General features: G+C 33.2%; 1 non-coding gene across 1 annotated transcript; it reads right to left on the bottom strand.

Annotated features, from left to right (window-relative positions):
• Positions 1-10,942: 10,942 nt before the first annotated feature.
• Positions 10,943-11,048, bottom strand: LOC139851178 (small nucleolar RNA R71). The gene has a single exon (XR_011760535.1). It is a non-coding gene; the product is annotated as a small nucleolar RNA R71 (small nucleolar RNA).
• Between the last annotated feature and the right edge of the window lie 460 nt (positions 11,049-11,508).

Genomic DNA, 11,508 nt, shown 5'->3' on the forward strand with positions numbered 1-11,508 from the left:
CACCTATATTGTCATTGCCTGAAGGGAATGATGATTTTGTGATTTATTGTGACGCATCAAAGCAAGGTATCGGTTGTGTATTAATGCAACGGACGAAGGTGATTGCTTATGTGTCTAGACAATTGAAGATTCACGAGCAAAATTATACGACGCATGATTTGGAATTAGGCGCGGTTGTTTTTGCATTAAAGACTTGGAGGCACTACTTATATGGGGTCAAAAGTATTATATATACCGACCACAAAAGTCTTCAACACATATTTAATCAGAAACAACTGAAAATGAGGCAGCGTAGGTGGATTGAATTGTTGAATGATTACAACTTTGAGATTCGTTACCACCCGGGGAAGGCAAATTTGGTAGCCGACGCCTTGAGTAGAAAGGACAGAGAACCCATTCGAGTAAAATCTATGAATATAATGATTCACACTAACCTTACTACTCAAATAAAGGAGGCGCAACAAGGAGTTTTAAAAGAGGGAAATTTAAAGGATGAAATACCCAAAGGATCGGAGAAGCATCTTAATATTCGGGAAGACGGAACCCGGTATAGGGCTGAAAGAATTTGGGTACCAAAATTTGGAGATATGAGAGAAACGGTACTTAGAGAAGCTCATAAAACCAGATACTCAATACATCCTGGAACGGGAAAGATGTACAAGGATCTTAAGAAAAATTTTTGGTGGCCAGGTATGAAAGCCGATATTGCTAAATATGTCGGAGAATGTTTGACGTGTTCTAAGGTCAAAGCTGAACATCAGAAACCATTAGGTCTACTACAACAACCTGAAATCCCGGAATGGAAATGGGAAAACATTACCATGGATTTCATTACTAAATTGCCAAGGACTGCAAGTGGTTATGATACTATTTGGGTTATAGTTGATCATCTCACCAAGTCAGCACACTTCCTGCCAATAAGAGAAGATGACAAGATGGAGAAGTTAGCACGACTGTATTTGAAGGAAGTCATCTCCAGACATGGAATACCAATCTCTATTATCTCTGATAGGGATGGCAGATTTATTTCAAGATTCTGGCAGACATTACAGCAAACATTGGAAACTCGTCTAGACATGAGTACTGCCTATCATCCACAAACTAATGGGCAGAGCGAAAGGATGATACAAACGCTTGAAGACATGCTACGAGCTTGTGTTATTGATTTCGGAAACAGTTGGGATCGACATCTACCGTTAGCAGAATTTTCCTACAACAACAGCTACCATTCAAGCATTGAGATGTCGCCGTTTGAAGCACTTGATGGTAGAAAGTGCAGGTCTCCGATTTGTTGGAGTGAAGTGGGGGATAGACAGATTACGGGTCCGGAGATAATACAAGAAACTACCGAGAAAATCATCCAAGTTCAACAAAGATTGAAAACCGCCCAGAGTCAACAAAAGATCTACGCGGACAGTAAAAGAAAAGATATAGAGTTTGAAATTAGAGAAATGGTCATGCTTAAGGTTTCACCTTGAAATTAGAGCTACATTGGACCATTCAAGATTATAGATCGTGTCGGACCAGTAGCTTACCAACTGGAGCTACCTCAACAACTCGCGACTGTACATAACACTTTTCACGTCTCAAATTTGAAGAAATGTTTTGCTAAAGAAGATATCACTATTTCGTTGGACGAAATCCAAATCAATAAAAAACTTCAATTCATTGAAGAACCCGTCGAAATAATGGATCGTGAGGTTAAGAGACTTAAACAAAACAAGATACCGATTGTTAAGGTTCGATGGAATGCTCGTAGAGGACCCGAGTTCACCTGGGAGCGTGAAGATCAGATGAAGAAGAAATACCCGCATTTATTTCCAGAAGATACGTCAACACCTCCAACTGCTTAAAATTTCGGGACGAAATTTATTTAACGGGTAGGTACTGTAGTGACCCGAACTTTTCCATGTTTATATATATATTAAATGAAATTGTTATTTACATGATTAAGTGTTTCCAACATGTTAAGCAATCAAACTTGTTAAGATTTGATTAATTGAAATAGGTTTCATATAGACAATTGACCACCCAAGTTGACCGGTGATTCACGAACGTTAAAACTTGTAAAAACTATACGATGACATATATATGGTTATATATATAGTTAACATGATTTTATTATAATTATGTATCTCATTAGGTATTTTAACAACGAGTTATATACATAAAGATGAGACTATTAATTTAAGAAACTCGAAAATGATATATATAACGATTATCGTTATAACAACGTCTTACTAGGTACATATGAATCATATTAAGATATTGATACACTTGGTTAATTATGTTAAATAATAAGTAAATATATTATTAAGTGTATTAACAATGAAATACATATGTAAAAATAAGACTACTAACTTAATGATTTCGAAACGAGACATATATGTAACGATTATCGTTGTAACGACATTTAACTGTATATATATCATACTAAGATATATTATATATCATAATATCATGATAATATAACAATTTAACATCTCATTTGTTATAATAAACAATGGGTTAACAACATTCAACAAGATCGTTAACCTAAAGGCTTCAAAACAACATTTACATGTAACGACTAACGATGACTTAACGACTCAGTTAAAATGTATATACATGTAGTGTTTTAATATGTATTCATACAATTTTTAAAGACTTCAAAACACTTATCAAAATACTTCTACTTAACAAAAATGCTTACAATTACATCCTCGTTCAGTTTCATCAACAATTCTACTCGTATGCACCCGTATTCGTACTCGTACAATACACAGCTTTTAGATGTATGTACTATTAGTATATACACTCCAATGATAACCTCTTAGCAGCCCATGTGAGTCACCTAACACATGTGGGAACCATCATTTGGCAACTAGCATGAAATATCTCATAAAATTACAAAAATATGAGTAATCATTCATGACTTATTTACATGAAAACAAAATTACATATCCTTTATATTTAATCCATACACCAACGACCAAAAACACCTACAAACACTTTCATTCTTCAATTTTCTTTATCTAATTGATCTCTCTCAAGTTCTATCTTCAAGTTCTAAGTGTTCTTCATAAATTCCAAAAGTTCTAGTTTCATAAAATCAAGAATACTTCCAAGATTGCAAGTTTACTTCCAAGTTTTCCAAATCCATTCCAAGTAATCATCCAAGATCAAGAAACCTTTGTTACTTACAGTAGGTTATCTTTCTAATACAAGGTAATAATCATATTCAAACTTTAATTCAATTTCTATAACTATAACAATCTTATTTCGAGTGGAAATCTTACTTGAAATTGTTTTCGTGTCATGATTCTGCTTCAAGAACTTTCAAGCCATCCAAGGATCCTTTGAAGCTAGATCTATTTTTCTCATTTCCAGTAGGTTTATCCAAGGAACTTGAGGTAGTAATGATGTTCATAACATCATTCGATTCATACATATAAAGCTATCTTATTCGAAGGTTTAAACTTGTAATCACTAGAACATAGTTTAGTTAATTCTAAACTTGTTCGCAAATAAAAGTTAATCCTTCTAAATTGACTTTTAAAATCAACTAAACACATTTTCTATATCTATATGATATGCTAACTTAATGATTTAAGACCTGGAAACACGAAAAACACCGTAAAACCGGATTTACGCTGTCGTTGTAACACCACGGGCTGTTTTGGGTTAGTTAATTAAAAACTATGATAAACTTTGATTTAAAAGTTGTTATTCTGTGAAAATGATTTTTATTATGAACATGAAACTATATCCAAAAATTATGGTTAAACTCAAAGTGGAAGTATGTTTTCTAAAATGGTCATCTAGACGTCGTTCTTTCGACTGAAATGACTACCTTTACAAAAACGGATTGTAACTTATTTTTCCGACTATAAACCTATACTTTTTCTGTTTAGATTCATAAAATAGAGTTTAATATAAAACCATAGCAATTTGATTCACTCAAAACGGATTTAAAATGAAGAAGTTATGGGTAAAACAAGATTGGATAATTTTTCTCATTTTAGCTACGTGAAAATTGGTAACAAATCTATTCCAACCACAACTTAATCAACTTGTATTGTATATTATGTAATCTTGAGATACCATAGACACGTATACAATATTTCGACCTATCATGTCGACACATCTATATATATTTCGGAACAACCATAGACACTCTATATGTGAATGTTGGAGTTAGCTATACAGGGTTGAGGTTGATTCCAAAATATATATAGTTTGAGTTGTGATCAATACTGAGATACATATACACTGGGTCGTGGATTGATTCAAGATAATATTTATCGATTTATTTCTGTACATCTAACTTTGGACAACTAGTTGTAGGTTACTAACGAGGACAACTGACTTAATAAACTTAAATCATCAAAATATATTAAAAGTGTTGTAAATATATTTTGAACATACTTTGATATATATGTATATATTGTTATAGGTTCGTGAATCAACCAGTGGCCAAGTCTTACTTCCCGACGAAGTAAAAATCTGTGAAAGTGAGTTATAGTCCCACTTTTAAAATCTAATATTTTTGGGATGAGAATACATGCAGGTTTTATAAATGATTTACAAAATAGACACAAGTACGTGAAACTACATTCTATGGTTGAATTATCGAAATCGAATATGCCCCTTTTTATTAAGTCTGGTAATCTAAGAATTAGGGAACAGACACCCTAATTAATGCGAATCCTAAAGATAGATCTATTGGGCCCAACAAGCCTCATCCAAAGTACCGGATGCTTTAGTACTTCGAAATTTATATCATATCCGAAGGGTGTCCCGGAATGATGGGGATATTCCTATATATGCATCTTGTTAATGTCGGTTACCAGGTGTTCACCATATGAATGATTTTTATCTCTATGTATGGGATGTGTATTGAAATATGAAATCTTGTGGTCTATTGTTACGATTTGATATATATAGGTTAAACCTATAACTCACCAACATTTTTGTTGACGTTTAAAGCATGTTTATTCTCAGGTGAATACTAAGAGCTTCCGCTGTTGCATACTAAAATAAGGACAAGATTTGGAGTCCATGTTTGTATGATATTGTGTAAAAACTGCATTCAAGAAACTGATTTCGATGTAAAATATTTGTATTGTAAACCATTATGTAATGGTCGTGTGTAAACAGGATATTTTAGATTATCATTATTTGATAATGTACGTAAAGCTTTTTAAACCTTTATTTATGAAATAAAGGTTATGATTTGTTTTAAAAATGAATGCAGTCTTTGAAAAACGTCTCATATAGAGGTCAAAACCTCGCAACGAAATCAATTAATATGGAACGTTTTTAATCAATAAGAACGGGACATTTCAACGATGGTGGTTGCTTGACGGTCACGATGATGGTTGCCGTAGGAACACCCATGGTTGGTGATGGTTAGTGAAATTTAGTTTGTTAAATGTGTGTGTCAATATGTTCTTGCATATGTAATATATAATATTAAATATGTATATCTTATGAATCACTAGAATTAAAAAAACGTGGTTATAGCTAAGAGATGTAGACATCAGACTGCCGACACTTTCATTAGCTATATTTCGTAGTCCGTTGTTATTCAGTGGCGGATAAAAGTACTCAGAAAATTTCCAAATTTTTAAATTAGCTATATGTATTTATTTTGGTCATTATGATATAAAATTCGAGCATTAACTATTAAATAAAAATTACATTAATTATTCACTCTCCCAACCCCAAGTAAAATATGAAAAGTTTCAAAATTCAACCAATAGTTTCTAAATACATTTTTAATAAGCCTATAGTTTGTAAAACTCATTTTCGGCTATCCGTTTATTTTAAAATCACATAACTTTCTATTTAACTCGTTTAATATCGATCAAATTACAATTGAGCGTTACTGTCGATTACAAAATTCGAAAATATATATATATATATATATATATATATATATATATATATATACCTTTTAAATAATAGTATTATATATTATTTTATTTTGCATTATTAGTTCTAACAATTACGTCATATAATATTCCAATTTATATTTCAAATTCACATATTTAAATATATGTATGTATCTATTTTCAAATAGTGGCTCGTGAATTGTCGAGAGCAGTCGAAGGTCAATGAATTCATGAAAATAGTTAATTTTTTTTTTGAGACTCAACATTACAGACTTTGCTTATCATGTCAAAACCATATAAAGATTAAGTTTAAATTTGGTCGGAAATTTACGGGTCGTCACACATACCGGTCATTAAACGGTAAATCCCCCGAAAGTTACTAAAATTACTATATATTACTAAATCTAGTTTAACTACTTAATTAACTAATTTAACCTAGTAGATCACCCGATAATAGTGTCCACGGATCGACCTCCCGGACTTTACCTTAGCTATATTATTACACGATAGGTATACTTGCCTTTTGTATTTTAGTTTAATTTAGGTAATTTCCTGTAGTAAAAATATAAAACTGATAACCGTTTCATAAACCATAGAAAACATGCAACTTAAAGAAGTATGTTATGTTTGCAGATTAGTGATGTTCGCTTCTCACCAAATTGAGAAAAAGAACATAGGATTGCAACTTCTAAATAAAACATTCCCACAGGTGACGGATTCAGTAGTTTGAGAAATAAGGTTTTTAGATTGTTACGGGGCTGTTGGGCATTACGTAACCCCCGTCCTTTTGACGACATTACAACATGCTGCCTAGCCAATGACCACAACGGTTATTTTCCACAAGACCAAGGATGGGCCGAATGCATGACTTGTTTCTGGACCTATGAATTACGTGTCTTTATTGCCTTTGCTGAATGACTTGCATTAAACTAGAATTGTTTTCACAACTGCCTTGTATCAAAGTTATCGTGTGCTATATTTCATGCTATATGTAAAATAGCGGTATTGTAAGTTTGTAAAATATTGTATAAAAGTTTGAACGTGAAATATTGTTATAATCAGTTTTTCATATAGAATTGTAGTAGTTGAATTGTATATTAGCTATAAGTATGAACTTAACGGGTAGGTACTACCCAAATTAAAACTTATAAAACGCTAATATGAAGAAAAAGCTTTTATAAATGAGTTCATATTATGCTACGAAATACTATTGACTACTCTTAATATTCTATATGATTAACTTAATTCTTTTGGCTATTTTTGAAGGAAATGGCACCGACTACTCGTCAGAACTTGAACATGACCGAGGAAGACTTCCGTGTTTTTCTTGCAGCAAACATAGCCTCAGTACAGGCTGCGATGCAAAACAACAATAACTCTGAATCCAGCCATAGAACTAACGCCACAAGAACTCGTGTAGGATGATCCTACAAAGAATTCACTGCCTGTAAACCTCTGGAATTCGATGTATTTACTATTGGTATATACACTTCAATTATCAGCTCTTAGCAGCCTTAATGAGTCACTAAATATGTGGGAACCATCATTTGGCAACTAGCATGAATGATTACACAAAATTACAAACTAATGTGACCTTATATGGCCATGCTAATTTTCGTGAATATCAAACACACACAAACACTTTCTCATTCAACTTTCATGCATCAAATTGATCTCTATATCAAACTCTCTCTTGATGTTCTAAGTGTTCTTCATCATCTTCATCAAAATCTTGCTCAATCTAGCTCAAAAATCCTAACCTAGATCAACTTACAAAACAACTACTCAAGAACACATCAAGAACACTTTCAAGTTTGCTAGCTCACTTCCAATCTTGCAAATCCATTTCAAGTGATCAACCAACCTCAAGAAATCTTTGTTATTTACAGTAGGATATCATTCTATTTCAAGGTAATACTCATAGTCAAACTATGATTCGATTTCTATAACTATAACAATCTTAGTTCGAATAGAAATCTTACTTGAACTTGTTTTCGTGTCATGATTCTACTTCAAGAACTTTCAAGCCATCCAAGATCTTTTGAAGCTAGATCATTTCTTGTCACTTCCTGTAGGTTTACCTACTATACTTGAGGTAGTGATGATGTTCATAACATCATCCTATTCATATATATATAACTATCTTATTCGAAGATTTAAACTTGTAATCACTAGAACATAGTTTAGTTAATTCTAAACTTGTTCGCAAACAAAGTTAATCATTCTAAATTAACTTTTAAAATCAACTAAATATATGTTCTATATCTATATGATATGCTAACTTAATGATTTAAAACCTGAAAACACGAAGAACACCGTAAAGCCGGACATACGCCGTCGTAGTAAAACCGGGGGCTGTTTTGGGTTGGATAATTAAAAACTATGATAATCTTTGATTTAAAGGTTGTTCTTCTGGGAAAATTATATTTCATATGAACATGAAACTATATCCAAAAATCATGGTTAAACTCAAAGTGGAAGTATGTTTTTCAAAATGGTCATCTAGACGTCGTTCTTTCGACTGAAATGACTACCTCTTACAAAAATGACTTGTAACCTGTAACTCTGACTATAAACTATCACTTTTTATGTTTATTTTCATAAAGATAAGTTTGATACGAAACCATAGAAACTTTATTCACTCAAAACGGATTTAAAACGAAGAAATGATGGGTAAAACAAAATTGGAAAAATTTACTTGTTTTAGCTACGTAAATTTTATAACAAATCTATACTAACCATAACTTAACTAACTTATATTGTATTATACATGTATTCTAACATATATTATGTAATCTTTATAGACCATAGACACGTATACAATGTTTTGACATATCATATCGACGTCATCTATATATATTATTTGGAATAACCGTAAGTCACTCTATATGCGGTAATGATCGAGTTAGCATATAAAGGGTCAAGGTTGATTCTAAAATAATATATATACCTTGAGTTGTGATCGAGTCTGAGACTTTTATACACTGGGTCGTGGATTGATTTGAGATAATATATTGATTTATTTATGTACTACTAACTGTGGACTACTAATTGTGGACTACTAACGTTGGACTGATAACTTAACAACTTAAAACGTCAACACATAATAAAAATGTTGTGAATATATATTTCGATGATACTTTGATATATATGTATATATTTGTTATAGGTTCGTGAATCGACCCGTGTCCAAGTCTTATTTTTCGATGAAGTGAAAATAGGTGAAAGTGAGTTATAGTCCCACTTTTAAAATTTATTATTTTTGGGATGAGAATACATGCAGTTTTATAAATGTTTTATAAAATAGACACAAGTAATCGAAATTACATTCTATGTTGAATTATCGAACCGAATATGCCCCTTTTTAGCTTGGTAGCCTAAGAATTGGTGTTTATTATAATTGTCACCAATTGACGCGAATTCTAAAGATAGATCTATTTGGCCCAACAAGCCTCATCTGAGTTACGGATGCTTTAGTACTTCAATTTATCATATCTGATGAGATTCCCGAAATGATGGGGATATTCTATATGCATCCTGTTAAGGTCGGTTACCAGGTGTTGATCATATGAATGATTTTTTTATGCAGATTGCTATTTGCATGCATGATGTTTATGAGAAATGGAAATATGAAATCTTGTGGTCTATTATTACGATTTGATAAATATATAGGTTAAACCTATAACTCATTAACATTTTTGTTGACGTTTAAAGCATGTTTATTCTCAGGTGATTATTAAGAGCTTCCGCTGTTGCATACTAAATAAAGACATGAATTGGAGTCTGCATGCTTGTATAATATTGTTTAAAAACTGCATTCGGAGAATTAAATCGATGTGTAATATTATTGTAAACGATTATGTAATGGTCGTGTGTAAAACGTTATATTTTAGATTATCATTATTTGATAATCTACGTTAGGCTTTTAAACCTTTATCGATAAAATAAAGGTTATGGTTTGTTTTAAAAATCGAATGCAATCTTTGGAAAACGTCTCATATAGAGGTCAAAACCTCGCAACGAAACGAATTAATATGAAACGTTTATAATCGATATGAATGGGACATTTCAATAATAAGGAGTAGTACGATTTAGGTTCCGCTAAATATAAATTATAAACTATTGCTCTCAGCTCTTGATAGCTAATTCTGACGTCTTGCGGCCTAACGTCGCATCATAAATAAAACCGTCCATTTGGGTCATATCAGAGGTAGACAAGTTTTTGGCGCCGCTGCCGGTAAACTGGTATCAGAGAATACTGCTTCTATCAAACCTATTCGCAAGCATTTAGTGGTGTCTAGAAAATACAATGATACACGGGCTTGGTTGTTCGATTTTTCGAACAGTCTCCAATTATATTGGAACCAAAAGGAGTCTGCCTCTTCGCAGTCGGCCTGGTCACTTGGTTTGTTGAATAGTTCATGCAAAGCTTTGTTATCGAAATACCAGGGAATCAGTAGCAAGAACCAAAAACATAATTAAACCTAGGATAATTACCTTAGATTACCTTAGATTAAGATCACTCTAGACTAAATTAGGAACTTAGCTTATCTACCTAAAATTAAAAACAAGAGGGCATACTCGGTGTATGACCCAAACCCGATCTAGACCAGGGCCATTGTTATTCGTACCTGATCTAGATGCAATAATCTCTAAAGCACGCAAAGAAGAACGGATCAGAAATCAAATGGCGTTACGCGTTACTCTAGCAGAAAATACCAAACCCTCAATTGAAGGTCGAGGAGGACCAATCAGATTTTCGGAGATTCAAGGACACTCATTCGAATTAAAACATCACATTATACAGCTCATCCAAAATGGCTGTCAATTTCATGGACTACCGAATGATGATCCTAACTCTCACCTTGATAAAATCACATCTCTTTCGAACTACTACAAACAGCCAGGGATAGGACAAGATATAGTTCGGATATACTTTTTCCCCTATTCACTCACTCATCATGCACATACATGGTTTGAAGGATTGGAAAAAGATTCCATCACGTCATGGACGGAGATGGCTACTAAATTCTTAACCAAATATTTCCCTCCTTCTAAACAAACTAAGCTTAAGAATGACATCATTAAATTTAAACAAAGTTATGATGAATCTCTTTACACCGCATGGGAGCGATTCAAAACCCTACTGAAGAAATGCCCTAATCACCAGTTAGAATGGTCAGCCCAAATCTGTACCTTCTACAATGGTCTTACGGTAAATCATAGGACGACGATCGACGCAGCAGCTTAAGGAAATCTGATGAACCAAACCGTAGACAAAGCATGGGAGTTGCTCGAGAACATGACAATGCATCATCATGACTGGAACAGTGGTGAAACAACTTCATCATCTGCTCCACTCTCTGCACTTAATAATAAAATAGAGGCTATCAAATCCCTTACGGATAAGATGGAGACTCTTGCCAAACAACTCGGAGAATTGAAGACGCAACCGCAGCAGTTTAACCAGGCTCAGTCATGTGTCAATTGTACCAACCCACAACCCACTGAAGAATATCAAGTAGATTACGAGAATCCTGACGGTTCAGTCTGTTACGTTTAATACCCCGCTCGTCAATCAAATTCCGGATTCAATCAACAACCTAGGGTTAACCAATTTCAGAGAAACAAC

The sequence above is a fragment of the Rutidosis leptorrhynchoides genome, chromosome 5 (genome assembly GCF_046630445.1).
Source record: "Rutidosis leptorrhynchoides isolate AG116_Rl617_1_P2 chromosome 5, CSIRO_AGI_Rlap_v1, whole genome shotgun sequence".
NCBI lineage: Eukaryota > Viridiplantae > Streptophyta > Magnoliopsida > Asterales > Asteraceae > Rutidosis > Rutidosis leptorrhynchoides.